We start from the raw sequence: 23,405 nt of genomic DNA on the forward strand, positions 1-23,405 counted from the left end.
TTAATTTGTTCTCTTTGCTTATGGTTCAAACAGAGCTTCTGTTGTTTGCTGTCATACCTCCCAACAATAATGGACTCTTAGCCCTCTGGAACCATAAGCCCAAACAAACTCTTTCTTCTATAAGTTGTTATGCTCATGCTGTTTTATCACAGCAATGGAAAAATAACCGATCCTTACATTATCCATATCCTTACATTAGAATTATTCTACTTAGGAATACTTCAACTTACATTATTTCAATTGAATCTTATGAACAATTGTACATGGTCTGTGTAAAAGCAGATATTAATTAACTTATATCCTCTACTTAAGGATTTTATAGTTTAATTGAATGTTTTTACACTGAAATTCTTAAAAATTTGTTTATTTTCATACATCTGGCTATTTCTTTTATTATTTAGATTTCCTCCGTTTTCAAGTTTCCTCCCAAAGAATAAAGATGTGAGAAAATTTCTTAGAAATTGCAAACACACACACACACACACACACACACACACACACAAGGCAGGGGGTGTTGTCAATAAGTGTGGGAATGGGTATAAGAAAAAGTAATGGGAGAAGGGAATATGAACACAATACACTGCCTACAAAGAAACTGTCAAAAATAAAAATAAAGGAAATGCTAATAGCAATGCTGGATTGTTGCAGCATCTTCTCAAATATTCACACAGCTGAAAAACAGCGGCCCGGCCCAGAGAACTAACTGTCGTAGCGGAAGGAATAGCAGAAAACCAAAAATCAAGTCAAGAGTAATTTAAAGACAATATTTAAGCAAATGCTTCCCATTCAACTGAAGTCTATTTTTAGCTGGCCTTTCTGAATTATTCACCTCAAATATTTACTAAGCAGCTACTAAGTGCCAGAAACCATCCTTGATGCTGATTAAAATAAGACACGAAGTCTTCCTGCACCTTTCCTGCTCTCTTGAGGACTCACAGGCTGGGAAAAGAAGGTAACTTTGAGACATGACATAATAGGCACTGTAATGAAAGGAAGAGAGAAAGAAGGGGGGAAGATGAAAAAGAGAAGGACAAGTCCTATATCAGAAAGATAAAGGGCTTTGTAAAAAGATGCAATTATCTTGGAATTTAAAGGACTAATAGAAATTTATCAGGTTTCCTTCCAAATAGAGAAAAATCAATATTCCAAAGCAAAGTGGGAAAAAGTCATGCTGAAATAGAAACAAAAATTCTTGTGTCAAAAGACAGCCAGGGGGTTGGGGATTTAGCTCAGAGGTAGGGCGCTTGCCTAGCAAGCACAAGGCCCTGGGTTCCGTCCTCAGCTCAAAAAACAAAACAAAACAAAAAAACAAAAACAGAAGGAGGAGGAGGAGGAGAAGAAGAAGGAGAAGGAAGAGGAGGAGGAGGAGGAGGAGGAGGAGGAGGAGGAGGAGGAGGAGAAGAAGAAGAAGAAGAAGAAGAAGAAGAAGAAGAAGAAGAAGAAGAAGAAGAAAAGACAGCTAGGGCTAATCTACTTCTTAGAATTTTGATCACACAAAAACAAAACAAAACAAAACAAAATATACACAATTAGCATGTACTATATGGATGACACTGTGTTAGGTATTAGTAACAATGCAGAAATATAAGATTACGCTCCTGGCCTGAGGGAACTTAAGTCTTACAGAATTTAGGAACATGTATCACTCATTGTTAATTATAGTGACTCTAAACTGCCTGTAAAACTTCTTTTTCTTATCACTTGTGAGAGTCACATTCTTTGTGATCAGTAGTTTCTGATGTGTAAAGATAATCTTAAGTCTATAACTCAAAAGATTGTAATGAAACTTGATATAAAAATTACCATTATTGCTATGACTATTATTATCCTATTTTTTGTAGCTCAAAGGCATTTTATTACAAAAATTGGTACTCACTCATACACAGACTAATAGGGACTTACAATTTATCATACATTTACTTCATTTTTTTTAGCTTGACCTTCTAGTAAGTCCATAGCTTTAGTAATTCTGGCTGCTGTATAAGGAGATCCTCCATTGTCTGGGTGGTTTAAGCACATGATTTGTCAATGAGCACTTACAGTCCTTTCTTTATTGGCAGTCGAGCTTACAACCAACTTTGATGCCACCTCCCGTTTTGTCATTTTGGGTTCAAATCCACCACTGAAGGCAGATTTTGATAGATGCAGAAAAACTAGTTTTACTTGAGGCTCCAACAGCCTGCGACTCCTTAGCAGCAATGGTCAGTCTGACTGTTACTGCTATACTGGTTATGGCTCCCTTCCATAACAGGGCAATGTGCACTTATTCCAGCCTAAGCAAGCCACCACGCACCACCATCACTACTAAAAAAAGAAGAAATTAAAAGTTTTAGTAAATATATTTTCTGCTTTCTAAATCATAAAGATCATTTAGATCGTTATGCATTCTATAAACAAAATACAAGTGTTACTAATGTAATTATCAACTAAGGCATGAAGTACCCCCTACTCTATGACATTATTTAAAGAGGAAAAGAATACTGAAAACAAGTTCTAATCCATTTACCTGATAATACAATCTAGGATGATGTTATTTGAGTACTAGCAGGTTTTTCAACTCTGCATGTATGTATGCTTAAGAAGCATTGTTCATAACAGGGCTGAAGAGTTAGCTCGGGGTTAAGAACACTTGGGACTTTTGCAGAGGAACTAACTTCAGTTCCCAGTACCCACATGGTAGTTCACAACCATCTGTAATTCCTGTTCCAGGGGACTCTGACACCCTCTTCTGAACTCTGAGGGTACCAGGCACACAGTGGTGTACACATACACACACACACACACACACACACACACACACACACACGTATACACACAGATATATATATATATATATATATATATACATTTAAAAAAAGAAGTAATACTCGGTAACAGAGGAAAAGGCTTAATTCACTTTGGGCATAAAATATAAAAACAATAACTAAGAAGGTAATTTACAGTGAAGGAGATATTGCAAACAAGATTGTAGTGGGTAGGCCATTCCAGCCTTGGCCTGGAAGTTCCAACCCCCAATGGGCCTGGTGGTGAGAGAGATTTGTCCTGACTGTGGACCAGGCAGAAAAACTCTTAACTACAAATGGCACTGAACGTGTTGGCAAGAGTTTCCACCTAAAACCTGAGAAAAAAGATTCTAAAACGGACCTAAAAACAGCTTCCTAATTGTCTCTCTCAACTTAGCAGCAGCCTGCCAGTTTGAGCTACTATGGCGGGTTCCTGGTGTGTGCGTCTGACCGGCGGCAGTGTGGTGGGAATGAAGAGTCTACAAGAGGCACTTTACTCTGCTGCATGGTGGATTTAGCCTTTGCTGGTTTAAAAAAAAAATAAAATAAAATAAAGGTTTCTGGGCTATGCACTGCTTTGATAGAACTGCTTCTGATAGTTGATGGTACACATGGCTCCAGACCCAGCTGGCGTTAAACTGTACCACACCCACTTTGGGAAGCTGAGGTGGGCGGAGCCAGCAGCCACAGCACAGCGTTTCAGTCTTACAAAGCCCTGGTTGTCCTGGAGCTTACACTGTAGACCAGGCTGGTCTCAAACTTGCAGAGATTCACCTACCTCTGTCTCTGCCTCTTAAGTTCTGGGATTAAAGGTGTGGGCCACCACCACCTGGCTATATTACATTCTTATGCAAGAAAGATGTAAGTATACAGAAATGTTCAACACAGAGAAAACAACTGGAGTTAACGCTTTTAATTTTTACCCATTCCTTTCTTAATTCCCTTAACCCATAAAAAATGCTCTCCTAGAACTTCTTTACCAAGTTATTGACTTTTGGTTGCAAATCTTGACTCTGACTTTCAAGTGCCCAATTCTCAAAGAGAAAATGAAGAACACTTGAAATCCTGCTAATTCAACAGCATTAAAACAATGGGAAAATGTTTTATCTGACGATTAAAATACAACAATGTGAAAGTTTTCTAAATAAAATCAAACTCTGATTTTAAATTCTGCATTAAATTTTATTTAATGTGGCTTAAGGATCCAAAGAGCACTATGTTTAATATAACCAACTTTGGCACAAGTTCCTTAAAGGTAATGGAGAAGCAGTAATAGTATAGCAACTACAAGTTAAAGGCTATATTTTAGAATCTAAATAAGTTAGCTTCAAATTCCTCCTCTTGTTTCAAGCCGTACCTTTAGTGAATTACTAATATCCTAAGCTATCATTTCTTCACCAATAAAATAAAATTGTATTCCTGAGTTTTTTCAAGAGTATTAAATATGAGAATGAATAACAAACATGTAAAACACACACAGTTGACAAATGTTTAAAAGGAGATCACTTTCTCATTACAAATTTAAAGGTCAGTGGTAAGAGCAGCAATATTATTGAGAATGGAAACAAAAACTTGCTCTTGGACTTTGAGTAAAGATTTTTCATTTAATTTAATCCCTGATCAACAGAACATACTACAGCCTAGCCAGAGTTCTACTCTTTATTTCCCTGTCTGCTAGTCAGCTGGACATCTCTGTTGGATGTGCCTGTCACTCAGTTACTTATCCATTCTTGTAACAAACACTTGTGGTAGCTTATTACAGACAACAAAGATTGCTTTTAAATACTGGAGTTCTATGTTATATTCAAGCAACAGCAAATGACCATGCTGACCTAACTGAGTGGCTACAATTTTTTCCACAAGCCATCTAATCTTACTCTTCATGCTTACAAGTTTGTTCAGGTTACAAAGAGCAGGATTGGGCAAACAAGAAAACTGCCTCAACTACTGCTGGCAGGCAAAGAAGTACAACACATTTCCAACTTGGAAAAAAAAAAAAAAGCTGAAAGAAATGAAGGCTTAAAAAAAGGAAAGCCATCCCTCCTGTGCTCACAGATGGGAGACTTCCCATTGTAATGACACTCTTCCCCCAAACAGATCCACAGATAACAAATCCATAACCAAATCACAGCTGCATATTTTGTAAAAATTGATTTGACCTTAAAATTCCTATAAATATAAAAGACATCCGTAAGGACAGACACATAGATTAAAGTAATAAAACTGAGTCCAAAATAAATTCTTAGATATATTTTCAACTAGGCCCTCAGGACTGTTAGAAAACTACTCTACCAATAAGCCATGTCCCAGCCCTGACTATGTTTTATGAAACTTTTAAAAGTCAATTGCATTTTTATTTATTGTGTTTGGGCATATGTGTGTCATAACACGTCTGTAGGTTGGAAAAGAACTTTCAGGAGTTGACTCTCTCTTTCCACTATGTGGGTCTTGGAGATCGAACTCAGGTCATTAGGCATGATGTCAGGCGACTTCCTCCCTCCCTCCCCGCCCAAGCCACTTGCTACCCTGGCATTTCTTTTACTATGGTTTTATTAAGTAAGGTCTCACCACATGGCTCAGTATGGTCTGAAACTTGTAGTCCTCCTACCTTAGACTCTCAAATACTGGGATTAAAGATGCAGGTATCACCATGCCTGACTTTGAAATATTTTTGACAAGAGTGTAAAAGACTGTTGTCATTCAGTAGATATGAAGAATCTTTTCACAAATCATGATGGACAACCACAGTACATGTAGAAGGGTGAAGTTGGGTCTATTTCACACTATATGCAAAAAAAACAAAACAAAACGAAACAAAAAACCCAAAACAACAACAAACACTTTAAATGAATCAGACTTAAATGTAAGAACCAGAACAAGGGTGACTTCTCATATCTAAGATTTATTACCCAGTGCTTTCTTTTTCTTTTTTTCTTTTCGAGACAGGGTTTCTCTGTGTAGCTTTGCATCTTTCCTGGAACTTGCTTGGTACCCCAGGCTGGCCTCGAACTCACAGAGATCCGCCTGGCTCTGCCTCCCGAGTGCTGGGATTAAAGACGTGCACCACCACTGCCCAGCTACCCAGTACTTTCTTAGATATGACATCCAAAACACAAGCAACCAAAGGAGACAATAAAAGCAAATAGAATGTGAGAAATACTTCACATATGTGAGGATTCTTGTCCTAAATTTTTTTTTTAAACAATGTAATACTAAAAACACCGATAAGCCAATTTAAAAATGGGCAAGGTCAGATAACAAGAAGTACAAGGAATGTTGGTAGACCACTCGGTAGGTAAAGGCACTTGAGGCCAAGCCTGAGACCTGCGTTTCTGGAACCTACATGGTAGAGAGAGAGGATTAACTCCTGTAAACTGTTTTCTACACATGCGCTATGGCATCCCCTCCTCCTGCCACACATACAAAATGACTAAATGTAAGAAAAAATTCTTTTAAGAAGTACCAGCGAAAATGTAAGGAAATTAGAATCCTAATAGAAATGTAAAATGGTGCAACTACAACAGAAAACAGTTTGATAGTTTCTCAAAGAGCTAAGCTCTTTTTATTGTTATTGTGCAATCTAAAAGTTCCACTTATATATATGTACCCAGGAAAACTGAGGTGTACATGTAGTGGGTAGCCATACCTCCATTTTAACTACTTAATAATTTCATCAATAATACATTCACAGATGTATTCATAAATGTGCACATGAATTTTATATCAACATTATTTAATTATCCAGAAAGCAAAAATGACTCAAATGTTCATTTTGCCTAAGTGATAATCTCTAAGTAAAATATGGCATATTCATACTATATAATACTATTCACCCACAAAAATGAATGTAATCTTGAGGCAGGGGATATGGCTCAGTGGGAAGAGTACTTGCTGAGCAAGCATGAACCAGAGTTCAAATCCACAGCACTCATGTGAAAATGTGAGTATGACTAGCTACATGCTAGCCTATAACCTAAATTCTATCTCGGGCAAAAACAGGAAAGTATTTTAATCTTGGTGGGGATGGGTGGGTGGGATGAGTAGATGACTGTGATGTCACCTTCCCTAGTAACGAAAAAATAAACCCATAAAGTTCTGATAGGAAGAAGGAAGGAGGATAGATGGGGAAAACAGGATGTAAATGTTTTAATTAAAAATTAAAAAGCCACAAACTTACAAAATGAATTATCAAGTGTAGTAGACACAGCTGTCCATTTCTGAGATTACTGAAAATACATATGTGAGAATATATTACCACCTTGGGAGGCATATTTATATTAGATATGAGTTAAAGTCAAACCTTACACAAAGTGATTATTACTTGGGATACTCCATCTAGGGTATAATAGCTAAGCTGTGTTGTAAAGCGTACTTACACAATATTACAGTAACTTAAGTTGATTTAATTACTTTTGTTTTAAGACAGAGCCTCACTGTGTAGCCTCAGATGGCCTAGAACTCACTTTATTGACTAGGATGGCCTTGAACTCTTAAGAGAACTGCCTGCTTCTGCCTCCAGAGTACTGGGATTAAACACACATGGCACCATGCCTGGAGAATTTAACCAGTTCTCATCAAATACTTTCCTCTCTAATAATCCATTAAAGTGTCACAAATGAGCACATTTGTTTGAAAGTATGTGCAACAATATATTTTCAAGTAACATTCAGAAAGTTTGCTGCCAACTGACGAAAAGAACAAATATTTGCTAAGGAATTAGTCTAAGTATATATACAGCATGCTTCTATGCAGTCAGGGTACTTTTAAGCAGTGTATATCTATTATGTGAGATACACTTGATTATTTAGAATATTCTTTTAAAATATAAGATACTTCCAGGAACATAGCAATCAGTTCCAATTTTTAAATTTTATTCTGCACACACTTGCTTGTTCTCACGTTGTTGTTTTTCACAAGTTTCCCCCAATTGCACTTACAGTGCCTGCCACCTAATTCCTCCCTCGATTTGATGGCCTAAGAATAACCAGCAATTCTTTCCATTTTTCAAAAAGAAACACGTCTCTCCCTTCTATCACGAGCTTCTCACATGACTCCTTACTCTTTTATACTTTTCAGGTGAGTTCTGTAAAATGAGGTGCCACGTGGGGCTGGAGAGATGGCTCAGCTGTTAAGAACATTTGCCGCTCCTCAGAGGTCCTGTGTTAAATTCCCAGCACCTCTATCAGGTGGCTCACAACAGTTCCAGGGGACCTGACCCACATTCTCTTCTGGCCTCTGCAGGCACCTGTATACATATGGCACATATTCAGACAAGCAGGGACATGCACATACACATAAATAAAAATGAATTTTAAAAACATTGAAGGAGCCATGTTAAAATCAATTATTTCTGATGAATCTGTTTGATTGTTTCATAATTATTCCTGTATTTAACACTTTTGAAAAGCTACTGGCATTTTTATTATGATTGTAAAAATAATACCCTTGTGGTGCTTTCAATAAGAATGGCCTCCATAGGCTCCTATATTTGAATGCTTAGTCATAAGGGAATGGCACTATTTGAGAAGGATTAGAATGTGTGGCCTCGCTGGAGTAGATTTGTCACTACAGGGTGTGTGTGTGTGTGTAGGGATGGGGGAGTGTAGAGATGGGGACGAAGGCTTTGAAGTTTCAAAAGCCCATTGTTAGGCCCAATCTCTCTTTCTCTGCCTACAGATCAGGATGTAACCCTCAGCTATTGTTCCAGCACCTGTCTGCTGCCATGCTCCCCACCATGACGGTAATGGACTAAGCCTCTGAAACTGTAGGCAAGCCCCCAATTAAATGCTGTCTTTCATAAGAGTTGCCGTGGTCACGGTGTCTGTTCACAGAAACAGAACAGTGGTTAAGATGCCCCTTATGAACTAAGTAACAGTTCTCACTATACTATCTCATTATAAGTATGATATAGTAAAAATAGAAGGGCCACTTTTGAGATTATGCTAGGTAAACAAATATACCAGGGGTGCTAAGTGCATGGCAATATAGTCAATATACTGTGAAATTAAGCATTAGGAAAATACAGTACTATTATCTTTTTATAATTTATACCATACTGGATAAAAAATATAAATATAAGTACAGCCTACCATAATGCTTTTAACATTATACGAAGGCTGGAAAGTCTTCCAGGTCAGCCTTCAAAATAAGTTTCAAATAGTCATTCATATCCACATTTGGCCAAGCCACTAAATTTTTCAAAATCCATTCCCTCCAGAATATGTAAAGTGATACACATTTTGATAACCTATATTTTTATTCATAGACAGCCAAAGCTGATTGAGCTTGTATTTCAAACTCCAATGTCCATAAGTATGAAACTTGGAAATTAAGAAGACATCTTTAATTACCTTTATTCTCCATTACCCATTCTACCTACATATGATCACTGAATGCCTTAATACCTATTAGGAGTTTCCTTCTTTACATTCTCAGTATCTTAACTGAATACCTCATCAACTCTCATTAGCCTCCATGACATCTTTTCTTCTCACTACTAATCAAGACTTCAAGAATAAAAACTGTAACTGGTGACTTAATAATTTCCCTATCCTATTACCTTTAAAGGGAAACACACTATTCATAGCAATGTGTGTGTACACATGGTGTGTGGGGAGCACTTCACCCATACATACATATGTGGAGGTCTGAGGCTCCTCTATTACTCTCCACCTTATTTTTTGAGGCAGGGTTTCTCATTAAACCTGGAGCCTGTTGATTCAGCTAAACTGGTTGGTCAGTGAGCTGCCAGGGTCAGGATCCACCTGTTCTACCCTGTCAGTGATGAGGTAATCAGTGCACACCAGTGCTGCTGCTAGCTTTAAAGTGTATGTGAGAAGGTGAACATAGGTCCTCATACTAGCACAGCAAGTCCTTAACCCACTGAGCATGCCCCCAGCTCCAGGTAGACACATTTCTCTACAATCTGTGTCCTGCCCTTTCTGGGGCTTTTTTTCACCACTTTTTCAAGCCTGTGCCATCATGGTTTCCAAAATCCAACTATTGCTCCAGGCTCACAAGTCTGACTAAAGCCTATGGATTACATAGCATCTCTCCTTATAAGGGCTTTCCTCACTTCCCTTCCTACCACACTACTGTAAACTAGGTTCTCTAACAGTATCCCCCTGACCCCTACCCCATGCTTCTACTGAACTTTCTCTGCTCATCCTTATCACAGCACTGCAGCACCTACAAAATGATACTACTCATCTATCTATAAGCGTTATTAGACTCTAAGATCTTAGTGGACAGGATGAAGGCTTTTATTTCACCATTTACAATGTTGGCAGTTTCTGAGCTGAAACAGAGAATACACCCAATGTTTGAGGACCAAAAGAAAGGGAACTAGATCAAAGCCATGTACACAGCACACTAAACATTTTCTATTTCAAAAATTAAGACTAACTAACATGGTTTTGTAAGATCAAGCCTGGCCACCTAATTAAAAACCCGGGACCCAAAGACGGAAGGAGAGAATGAATTCCTCCGAGATGATCATGTACACGTGCCACAGCACATGTGTGCCCAAACACACACATGTACATGTATGCATTAAATAAATATAATTTAAAAAGTAAAAATAAAAAAAGACTAAGTAATAGGTCTTATCTAGAAACTGGTTTTTTGTGTCCACTACATTACAGTTCTGAATTTCTTTACTACTTAGGCAAATAAAAGACTGATTATCCCTTAAAAATCAACTATATTCCTAACAATAGCACTTTTATTTTTGAATCTAACTCATTCAATTTGTCTTGCTTTACTAGTCCAAAGATTCCTAAAGCCTGAGATAATTTATAGAAGAAATGAATTTGGGTTAATAACTGGCCTGCCTATTGCTTGGCTAGTAACTAGATTAGATCTTACACAAATTTCACTGCATATCTCCAAATGATATGTATAGTTTGAAAAGCCATGATTTTTACCATCAAAAAAATTTAAATATTGAAAACAGCAACAATATTGGGAGGAGAAAAAAATTTAAATGACCTAAAAATAATCTTAATAGAATCGGAGCATTCTACATGGAAAGTAAAATTATTTTTCTCTTTAAATCAAGACATCAAGGAAAATAGATTATGGCAGGGCAAACTATTATTGGAACTCCATATAAAGAGCCATTAAAATGTTCAAACCTTTTACCTTTGTGTTTACTGGATTCTACTCTATATGGAAAAAGGCCTGAAAATGGGGCCCCCCATCCCAAAATGGACAGATAAAGATGCTCTCTGCCTCAAGACTTATAAAGAAAAGAGTAAAAGCAAATAAAATATCCTGAAATGAAAAGCCAAACACACTGAGAAATCTTCAATGTTAATAATATTCTTGAAAGAGTTTAGCAGCAAATTTACAATTCAGCCTTGTCTGCCTCATCAGAACACTATATGCAGTTCTGGCTTGTAAGGAAAAAATATGAACGTATCTTTAGATTGAAAATATCAGATTCATTTAAAGCATGTAATCACTATAGGTAACAACACAATTAGTTACCATACTAGAGATCCAGGCACTGAAGTCTGCCCTAGAGCAGCCGTAAGTTTATTATGATTGAGCCACTTTAATTCCAGGTTTGAGACTCTTCCATCTGAAGACAGAGGGCAGTACAGGGAACCCTGACAACACTAGAGCCAAAAGCGATTAAGAAAGATGTAAAGCTGTAAGAAATACTTCCTCTTTCATTGCCAATACCTTCCAATTCCTAATATGCACAGACAGATTGTGCAGATCATTGAGGCTGGAGCCTATCAATGTGTCTTTTAAAAATGTATATTGGAACAAACCAATAAAAAAAATGGGCTGACTATACATCTGAAAGGAGAATTCACAAAAAGAATATGAATTGCTAACAAACAAGTGTTCTATATCATTAGCCATCAGATAAATAGAAGCTAAAATGTACTTTGAGGTTACATCTCACCCTAGTCAGAATGGCCAAAATCAAGAAATAAATTTGGGAGTCATCATCAGTATATAGGTAGTGTGTAATAAATCACAAGAACCAAGATTGAAGGACTACCTTGGGAATAAAAATATTTAAAGGTGTAGGCAGAGGAAAACTCTGTGTGTGTGTGTGTGTGTACACACGCGCTGTCTGTATCCGTGTACCTGCTCATGTATGCGTGTATATATGTGCATACACATGCACATGGAAGGCAGAGTTCAAAGATGGGTGTCTTCTTCAGTAGCTTTCCACTTTACATTTTGATTTCCACTTTACATTTTGAGATAGGGTCTCTCACTAACCTTGAAATCATTGAGTTTACTTAACTGGCTAGCCAGTGAGCTCCAGCCTTCCTAGTGCTGAAATTATAGACAAGCATGCTTTGCCAAGGTCCTCGTGCTTGAACCACAAGCACTTTATTGACTGAGCCATCTTCTCAGTCCTAAGAACTCTTTAGCCAAAGGTTCCAAAAGTATGTGGAATAGAAGCATAAACCTGCAACTACATCAACCAGGGAGCCTGGAACAGGAGGATATGAGTTCAAGATCAGCCTAAACTACACTGTCAGTCAGCCAGCCAGCCAGCCAAGCCAGCCAAGCCAGCCAGCCAGCGTCTCCCCCCCCCCCCCCCCCCGAGTCTAAAATTCGGAGGGCAGAAGCTAGAGACATGGCTCAGCAGTTAAGAGCACTTGCTGTTTTTATAGAGGACCTGAGTTTGGTTCCCAGCACCCATGTTCCTAGCACTCACAACTGCCTGTAACTCCAGCTCCTCTTCTGGCCTCTGTGAAAACTGCATGCACATGTATATATCCACACACATACATATAAATAAAAATTAACCTTTTTTCCCCCCTCTTTTAAATAGAAGAGAAAGACACAGAAAAACAAGAGGATTCCTAAACCCCAAAGAGAAAGCTATTTCAAAACCAGAGTTGGGATGAGGAGGTCAAATAAAATAAGCAGAGAACAACTTGTACCATTATCTTCCTCCACTTTTCAGTAAACACCATTTCTCCAGCTTTAATCTTTACAGGAAGACTATAGATATTCTTCACTGTAATATGCGCATTATTTTTAACATGCATTTATAAACGTTAAACTTAAACAAAATGTAAGCTATCAGTGTGGTGGGTAGTGGCTATAATCCCAGCACTTAAGATGTGAGGCAGGAGGATTGCTTAAGTTGTGGTCAGCATGGGTTACATGTTGAGTTCCAGGTCAGCCAGAACAACACAGTAGCTAACAACCCTGTCTCAAAACAAACCAATTGGCTGAAGAGATAGCTCAGAAGTTAATAGCACTAGCTGCTCTTGTAGAGGACCTGGGTTTGATTCCCAGCCCCACATGGCAGCTCACAACTGTCTGTAATTTCAGTTACAGGATATCCAATGTCCTCTTCTGGAGTCAACTTGCATATGGTGCACATACATGCAAGCAAATACTTACAAAATAAAAACATAAATAAAATAAGTCTTTTAAAAACAAAAACAGCAAATTCAATTAGTTAATTAGTTAATTACTACACCATTCCTTATTTCTTGTTCTAGAGTCTACATGTTAAAAGTTTCAAATACATGATGTTAAATTATTTCCCTATAATGAGAAAGAGTAATGTCTACTTCACTTATTTGGTAAAGTGTTTAATCTAATAGCATGTACTAATATAAATAAATGCCATTTAATAATAATGCCAATTATGCTAGATTTGAGGTGGCAATGGGTAAAAACTGCACAAGAACAACATTCAGGAATAAAGCCACTAAGCTCTGATAAAAATATGCACACTGTTTAAAGTATTAGTTTTTGATAATACTTTTATATGAAAATCACCAGAGTACACTAAACATAACTTCAAAATTCACTCACCAATAAACTATTGATACACATAAACATGAATGAATCCCAAAAGCCTTCTGCTAAGTGAAAGAAACAAGACATGTAATGTTTTATATACCATATGATTCCATTTATATGATATTCTAGAAAAAGTCAAAGCTGTAAGAACAATATCAGACATACTGCTAACAGGATAGAGTTAGGACTACTCACAAAGAGACACAAGGATACTTTTAAGAGAAATGGAAATACTCTGTCATGGTGGTAGGTGACAAAACTCACCCAATAGAACTGGATCCAACATTGACTTTTACGGCACAAATTACCTCAATAAATTTAACTAATTTTTGAATGCAGCTATCAGATCAGCATTTTAATTGAGCAGCATTTTTATATGCAGTAATGCGTTTCTCATCACAACCTAATATACATACACCAATAGTTGTTAGTAAAGAAAACTTTAAAACCATGTTAAGATTAAAACAAAGTAATGAGATAACTTTCTGATAATAAACCCTACTAAATTACTCCCAACGATTTAGTCCAAAGGAGAAAAAATGTTTCTTATACTATAAGTCCTAACAGCTGAAAAAGGAATTCTGTAATTTTTATTTGATTCATTTTTATATACAAGTTCTATCACACACGCAGTCCTAGGGATGCATGTAAATAAGCTCTTATCCCAGAGGCAAGAAGGCTCAAGCATATACTTGCAGTCAAGAACACGGCATTTTGAAACCAACTGAAATAAAACTTGCCACTGGTACTTGTAGATTTAGAAACAGATCTTTAAGAACTGTCTCAGCAGTTTAGTGCATAGAGGAAAGGGAAAGGAAAGGGAAAGGAAAAAGAGGAAAGGGGAGAGGGGAGGGATCAAGATGCAGCTCAACTTCAACTAAACAATTCCACAAAACTCTACCAAATGCCTAAAGCAGGAAGACATCACCATAGGGTGATGGACACTGGAACCAATGATTTTCTCTACAGGTATGTTATAAGCTGTCCAAATGCTGTGAAATGGAAGAAATGATCAAGGGAATGTTCACAAGATGTTTTACTTTTCACTTAACATTTTGAAAAGCAAAATATGTGTAGACAAGTGGGAACACTAGACAAACATTTCCATGGATAATGTCACTGACTTCCTACCAGTAATATTTTGGACTTTTCTGTACCTATATTCTACATGCTATGCAATAATTTGACTCAGGCAGACAATAAAAGGTCATATATTGCTTTCAGGATAACCTGAACAGAGGTTGTGGGATATAGTATTCCTTGTTTTTTTTCTCTTATTATATTTCAATTTTCAATCTCAAGTTGTCTTCTAAGGCATAAGCAGAACCCTGGGGAAAAATGTCCTTTGTATCATTTTTTATTTTAAAAAAGTACAGAACTACTACTTATTTGAGCTATGCCTAATTTAGCCCACCTAAAATTTCAACTTGGCCATTACCAAGGAAAAACTGAACTCTATATATACAGCCTATACCTAGATGATCAATTTCTGAAATTGGTAAACCATAATATTATTAGATAAAAGCAAGTAAAAAAAATGCTGTTTTTTTTGTTTGTTTGTTTTTGTTTTTTGTTTTTTGAGACAGGGTTTCTCGGTGTAGTTTTGGTGCTGTCCTGGATCTCGCTCTGTAGACCAGGCTGGTCTCGATCTCACAGAAATCTGCCTGGCTCTGCCTCCTGAGTGCTGGGATTAAAGGCGTGCACCACCGCTGCCCGGCAAAAATAAAAATGTTTTAAGTAGCTTCTTTAACTGTGGCTCCTTGTGACTCCATAAGGAGTCAGGGAACTGAATATGGGTGCTGTGAAAATTTTAGCAACAATATGTAGCAACCATAAAAGGTTTCTGTCCACACAGCAACCAAAGATGAATTCAAAACCATGGAAAACATAGACTTCTAATACTTTCATACCACATTCCTCAATTTGTACATACTAAATTAGTTTATCTTTGGATCGTAGTCTAACATAGTTAGAATGTTAGATTTTAAAAATTACTATTTGAGTTGCTACCTTGAGTTTTATACTAGTCATTATATGATTTTTTTTTTTTTTTTTTGTCTTGGAACAAGGAGCAAATTTCCAACAACTGACCCTAAACACACTTCTACCATATTCTGTACTACATATTTATGTGAGGTGGTGCTCTTGGCATGTATGATTATCAAAATATTGATCAACTCTTAAAAAAGCTGCAGAGGGGTGTGTGTGTGTGTGGCAATATACAGCTTTAATACCAGCACTCAGGATGCAGAGGCAGACAGAGGCAAGCAGTTTTAGGCCAGCTTGGTCTACATAATAAATCCCAGGTCAGGCAGAAATACATAGTGAGACCTTGTCTTTAAAGTAAAAACAAAACAAAAAATACAAGCCTGAAGACATTACATCCTGTAGTATCAAAAATTTAAGCAAGATTTAGTCCCTTCTGTAAAAAACAAAAACACAACCAAGAATTATATATATCACTTTAGTATGCAAATTTAGTCTTTAACAGGTGGGGAAATAGTATATATACCAAAGAATTGTTTTCAATTAAATTTGGTTTATAATTTTATTTTTAAAATTATTTCTTCTGTGTGTAGGCATTTGCCTGCATTTGTGTCTGTGCACCACATGCTTGCAGTGTCCACATTAGGCCAAAGGAGGGTATTGGACCACATGGGACTAGAGTTACAGATGGCTGTTTTATATATATATATATATATATATATATATATATATATATACATACATACATACATACATACATACATACATACATACATACATGTGCTGGGAACCCAATCCAGGGCCTCTGGAAGAGAAGCCAGTGCTCTTAACTGCTGAGCCAACTCTCCAGCCCCAATGTTTACAATTTACTAGCAGTAAATACTTGATTTACATACCTATATATCCCAAGGTTACATAATAATTTCTTGGGCAAAAAAAGGTTCATGAGTGGAAAAAGTTTAAGAAGCCCTTCTTTAAAATTCTTAAAGGGTTTCAAAGTGGCAGTGTTGGATGGTTTACTCAGTGATATGTTTCCTTGCTATGATTAATTTCAAGGGCATTTTTTTTTGTACTGAAAATAACAAATACCATAAATATCAACCATAAAGCTTAAGATTTTAACATAAACCATTCTCTGGCTTGCAGTACTGCTTTAGAAATTGTTAGATTTAAAGTATCTGTAACAATTTGATTTTTTAAAAAAGTAATGGTCATACACAAACAAGGATGCATTTCACCTGTTTAAGATAGCATGAGTCTTTGGAATGGAGAAGACAAGTAACCTAAATATAACATTATCAAAAAGGAATCCAGTATTTCAAATTTTCTCACAGTTTTGGTATTTCCCAGAAGAGGTAAAAAATACTTAAAATTGTTTTAATAAATTAATTTCTGCATGTTTCAAGTGTTTCCTTTCTGACAAAAGGCAAACATAAGCAAAAGGTAACTTTAGAGTTTAATGTATCCATGTTAAATGATGTTTGATACAAGTTAAATAGTAAAGCCAATTTACCTACATGACTTATTTTTAGAGGTTTAATGCATTCATGGAAAATTTTGATACTATTTTCATAAAGTAATTAAAAACTGCAATAAAGTCATAAAAATAAAATAGCTCTGACAGTTTCTAGAGCTATTCTACACATATATTTTAAATATATAGTGGATATATTTAAAAATCAATATCCTATTTAAATATATATGTATCTATACAGGTATGCATAATGTATAGTAACAAAGTGTTTTATAAGGCTATAATCTGGTAACTAATGAGTGATAGCTTATCAAAACATAAGTCTTCTCTTTTGAGGAGGTTAGGGATGTAACTTAGTGATAAGTGCACATGCTGAATATGATGGGGCCCTGGATCAGATCCCAAACACAAATTATTTTGAGGCTCTCTTTATAATCTACACAAGAAAAAAAGTATACTTTATAACCAAGCCTACTCTTTTCATCAAAACTTATAGTATAAATTTTCAGTTTGGAGAGATGGCTCAACAGTAAGAGCACTAGCTAGCTGCTCTTCCATAGGACCCAGGTTCAAGTCCCAGCACCCATGTAACAGCCCACAACAGGCTGTCACTTCAATTTCAGGGGATCCAATACCTTCTTCTATGGAAACCATGAGTGCACATGATGCACAGACATACATGCAGGCAAAACATCCATACACATAAAAAAATTGTGAACTTTGAAGCAGCAAGATGAAAGAATGCAAAGAATAAGGGTGTTTAGAATTAAACATATTTGGCTTAGAATCCCTTAACACTTGCTAGATTTACCACCCAGAACAAGTTACTTAAACATGATAAGCTTCTGTTTCCATGTCTGTAAGAAAAGAATACTATAGCTTCACCGAGTAACTGAATAGTTTTAAAAATCACGATACACAGTAGAGTGGATAAAGAACTCTGGAATGCTTTCCGACTTTTCACACCTCATTGTGTGACCTTGAGCTAGTCATTTAAACATCCCATAAGTTAGTTTGATAATATGTCAACATCAGGGAATTGAGATAATATAATGTAAAGACTCCAGTAGAGTTTCTGGCACATGAAAACCATCAATATTGCTACATACTACCAGGTGTGGTAGAGCAAACCTATGATTTTCAGCACTTGGGGAAAATGGCAAGAGGATCCAAGCCAGCCTGGTCTACAGAGTACATTCTGGTCCAGCCAAGTGTACAGAGTGAGACCCTGCTTCCTGTCCACACACACACACACACCAAAAGGTAAAACACCTGGCTGAAAAGTATTAATTATAGTTTTCTTCCTGTATTTAGCTTCAATCCACCTCCTGAAAATAAAAATTCCTCAAATGAACTTTATTTTAAATGGGTGTGGCGGTGCATGCCTGTATCTAGCACTGTGGAGGCAGAGGCAGGAAGATCAGCTTGGTCTGCACAGGGAATTCAGGCAGGCGACACAGTGAAAACACTGTCTTAACAAGGGGGGAAAATAGGGGAAAAATAAGAGAAGTGGGGGGGAGGATTTGATATTTCAAATGATTTGCTGAATATTCAAAAAAGGATTTCCCTCTGGCTATGGTGATGCACACCTTGACCCCAGCACTAAGAGATAGAGGCAAGTGGATCTCAGAGAGTTCCCAATTCCTAATGAGACCCTGCCTACAACAAAGCAAAACAAAACAAAATCCCCACAAAGTTATGTAATGGCAACAGCTCTGGAACAAGCACACAACCAAGTGGGCGATTTTGAAAGGATCAACATTTGACTGACAACCACATAAATGCTGGTATCTTTTTTTAAAAAAAAAGTCATATTAATTTATAGATTTATCTTCTATACTACAGTTGGTCATTTATATTTTTAAGAATGAAATAACTCTAAAGCTATTTTTTTCCTTTCTGAAAATAGATACTATGACAATTTCAACCCAATATAAAAAATGCACAGACCACTTAACAAAATTAAAAAGCTAGTTAAAACTTGATTTCAAAAATAGCATGTGTATAGACATAAATTATATTCTATCTTCTAGCCTGATGAACATAATTTAACTATATAGCTTATGAATGTTGAGTCAATTGAGAAACCAAACGAATACATGATTTTTACAAAATTAAAGTTGTAGGACCTTGAACTTTGGAAAACAAATGTGCATCAGGCTAGTTATTCGTGAACTATATAACTATGCCCAATTTTCTGTATCTTCCTAACCTCAGTTTCTTTTCAGTAAATTGTAAATAACTTTCTACTTCATGTACTTTCCAGAATTAAATAATATTATGGGGGACACACTTAACACAATTCCTGGCAAATAATAGGCAATCAAAATCTTAAAGGAAAATTCCTAGTTGGCAATACTCTTGTTATTAAATAACCTTTCTAAATATCACTTTGGGCTTAAAAAGTATAATGCAATCTCATAAAACTCAATTCATTAAAATTAACTCCAGATTTCTACCAAAACAAAATTACATATGCTACAAATATCTAAAATCACTTTTATTAATTAACTTACTTAAGCAAAATATTCTAATCATACAAAATATTCTTTAAAATGCGAATGATGGCTTTAAATGGACAGAAACAGGTTTTTAAAGTGCTAAATCAAGTAGAAACACTAAAACTCCACTATAGTAATTTCTAAAAATAAAAAGTAAACAACTCAGGAAATGTTACATATCATTTTCTACAAATATAATCACCTAAAATCTGTAATAGTTGCACAAGAAAATAAAATTAGTAGTTTAAATATATACACCAATGTATGTCAAACTAGTATGTTCACACCAAGAAAATACAACCAGGGAAAAAAGATACCATCTCTTATAAAATAAAAAAGGTGGGGGAGGGTTATCTTGAACTCAGATAATTCAAAAAAGTTAAAAATGGTATAGTACTGCAACTAAGAAATACGTGGCTTGAAGTCCAGAGTGCAGACATTTCTTAGAGAGACATAATCTAATAAAAAGAAAAAGTATTAAGTATCAGGAAATCCCTTTAACTCACTCATTATATATATTACTTGGTCTCCGAGTGTGAAGTTTTCTATTGAAAAATAATTACGCCAGTCATTTCTCTCATACAAACATAAGAATATCTATAAATGGATTCAGGCCAGATTGAAAAGTCTAAAAACACAAAATACTATTACAAAAGACAATTACTGGAAAGTGTTCATTTTAAAGTGCTCTCTAAATTTTTTAAGAGTATAAATTACGGTCAAAGCAAACTTAGTATGCCTAGAATATTAAAATAAGCATCTTCAAGCTTAACAATTAATTAGGCTTCTTTAAAAGTACGCAGTCAGTACCTTGGTAAACAGAATTAAACTACATTTCTCTCAAAATAATTTACCCCCAAATCTCCCAATAACTCAATATGAAAGTGAAATATTACTTTAAAATGTTAGAAATACTTTCAAATTATGCTTTTCTTAATAAGCAATAGCGATAAATAACACTATATACTCAGTTTTTACTTAATTTTGTTATGTCTTATTCTGAGAAAGTAAAAATAAAATAGGCTATGTATGTCAAAATCTAGTACAGACATGTCAAATGTTTCTATGACAGCCTGATGATAGATTAGTATAAAAATTAAATAAGAAATTAATTTAGGAAGGCTTCAAAGTACATTTTTGAGTTTGGTAGTCTGATTGAAATAAAGAAGCTTGTACACATCAATTGGTGTAGCTCTGCTCCTATTTAAAATTGTAATAACAATTACTATGCAGAACCAAAACTGTTTAGTACCAGAGTAAAAACTTAACTTTTCATCCCTACTGAAAAGCCTTGATCTTTCTTCAAATACACCACTCTTAAACGTAGGCAGCAGTAATACAGGTTCAAAAGTATATTCAACTATCATCGGTAAACAAATGGGATGAATGGCGTTAGAAAGCATCCCAAATACACTTCTTAAAATGCTGAGAGTGGTTATGTACTTAATTTTAACTTTGGTTTACTAGATTTTCTTTATTTACATTAAGGTTATTTTTCTCTCCAAGTTATACAAGTTCTTGGTAACTGCATACTCAAGAAAAACAGAAAGCCATAGAGTTGAGGTTAGGCACACTAGGAACACAGTGGTATATAGTAAGACTATTTCTCTAAATACTGTAACTAGAGTTATACAATCACTGGAATGTTTAGCGGTTGTATCTTTTCACTGAATTAAAGGGAGGAAGGGGAGCAGATTTGTCACTGGGGAATATCTCAACCAATGCAGGTGACTTCCAATAGACCACCCATAATCCTTCTTGAAAGATAACTTATCTCCAACTAAATTTTCCAAAATATAAAGTTCAAGAATTGAATTTTCTTCTTTAAAAACAATCTATATCTGCACCAAACAAAATGTATTTTCAAAATACTTCAAAGAAATGTGTACGAGATCTTATGAGAGCATCACTAACTGAACATTACTTACAAGTTATAAAAGATGTAGGTCTGGGATAAAAAAGAAAGGAACATACTAACTGTAATCTAATTCCAAAGACTTATGAAAACATGTCACTCACATACACTGATATCTACTAGACTGAATCAAACATCTGCACGAGGCTCCCTGTAACTTCTGAAACTAAGTAAAGTTGCTTCTGTTTGTGAAAACTCGGCAAGGAGAACTCTTTCCCCCATCCTCTTTCATGGAAATAAGTTCACCTCTTGTCACACAGTTCCTTTTTAATCTAATAACTGTTGAAGAGATAATCACAAGGCCTTTCAAAAAATTTTAATGACGCCTTTGCCCAACCCTTTCCATGCCCCCGCCCCCAAACCCCAAAACCTCTGCTTTCTCAGGACGGGAAGTCTTCCCCCTTGAGCATTCTCTCCTGGCATACCCCTACCAGCACCCCCCTTCACCCCCGCAGGCCTGAGGCCCCGGAGCAAACAGAGTCGACCAGGAGCGGGCAGCACAAAGGCTGCAATGGGAGATTAGTGGGAGGGAGGGAGGCCGGGATTGGGGCTCAGCAGGAGCTTCAGGCTTTTTAAAATTCAAACTGCTCCCCGACCAATACAAATCACGGACACGCTACTGACTACTACACGGATTTATAGCATTAAAAACATGCCTAGTACGTGACAGCTATATTAACTTCACTCTTTTTACCTTTTATCCATACGTTTGCAGGAAACGTGGAGCAATTTTTAAAGCAGAATGTTAAAATCAAAAATAATCCGCAGAAAAGTTTTTCTATCTACAGTGACAAAAATACAAGACACAAAATACCTAAACCAAGATTTAAAACCATTACTATTAAAACAAGGGACTTTACTGAACAGTGTTGCTTCCTTTTAACAAATGAGTTTTCCATCAGCCACTATGAAACAAAATATCAAACGGGACATTTCTTTTCCTGTGCCATTAGTAAGTCTGACGACTTTAAACAAGGTATTTCCATTTTACACCAACTTCCACCACCGAAGCTGCCACAAACAAGCTCCCAACATGTATAACTTACTCGCGAACTAGAACTTGTTCAGATACAGAACTGGTATTTTCCTCCAGCATTTACAGATACATTTGACCTATTAAAATGACACCTCGCTCATTACACAGTCAAACATCATGGTACAAACAGCCAATGACAATCCTGGGACCTCAGGAAGATCTGCCCTGACAAGAAAGGATAGCACCTTCTACGTGGTTTTTTTTTTTTTTTTTAAAACCTCCCAAAGATTTCAAGTGTAACTTAACTTCTATCCTTTGAAAGAAAATAGGTTTCATCCTTATCTCGGCCTAAGCTCAGAACATTTCAAATTCTTTGTATGCTTGCACACGCTTAGGCTAGCAAGTACCTGGGGGTTTTTACGTACAGTCATTTAAAATTGTCCTTACATAACACATACAAATATAAAGTGGCAGAGTAAACCTGTCAAGTACTTTACACTTATCTTTGAATATAAAGTCCATGTGCAACACACACTGTCAAACAACATAAAAGCTCTTGGGCGCGGATGTGCAGTGTCTTACTACGTACGCTCTGGTTTTCTATATTAGATATACATACGGACGGTTTAATCCTTTTACAGAGAAAACGAGTCTTTATTAACTTTCCAACCTCCAAACAAGTTTTGCAGAGAATTACCACTGTAGCCGTGTCTGAGTATTTACATTTGTTTCACTAACTGAAACTACTTCCTCCCTTCATGGGGTCACAGGGGGAAGAAGGGGGGTTGTTTGTTTCACTGGGACGTTCCCCACTCCCGGACCGGGAAAGTTGTAAATATGGGGACGATCGGGGCACATTTGCTGATAGTTGTATTGTTTCCGCCTCCTCACTAGCTACGGCTCCTCTCCCGGGCGAGGCCTGTCACCGACCAGCAGTCGCTCCGCTCAGCCCCGGAGCTCTCCTAATCCCCGAGCT

The 23,405-nt window shown here is 36.4% G+C and overlaps 1 protein-coding gene and 1 pseudogene across 2 annotated transcripts in view; both read right to left on the minus strand.

Moving 5' to 3' along the window:
• Window positions 1-23,405, minus strand: part of Nipbl (NIPBL cohesin loading factor) — a 167,182-nt gene that overhangs the window by 142,320 nt on the left and 1,457 nt on the right. The window lies entirely within an intron of this gene.
• LOC118596180 lies at window positions 1,909-11,896 on the minus strand (annotated as a pseudogene).

The sequence above is a fragment of the Onychomys torridus genome, chromosome 15 (assembly GCF_903995425.1).
Source record: "Onychomys torridus chromosome 15, mOncTor1.1, whole genome shotgun sequence".
Lineage (NCBI taxonomy): Eukaryota > Metazoa > Chordata > Mammalia > Rodentia > Cricetidae > Onychomys > Onychomys torridus.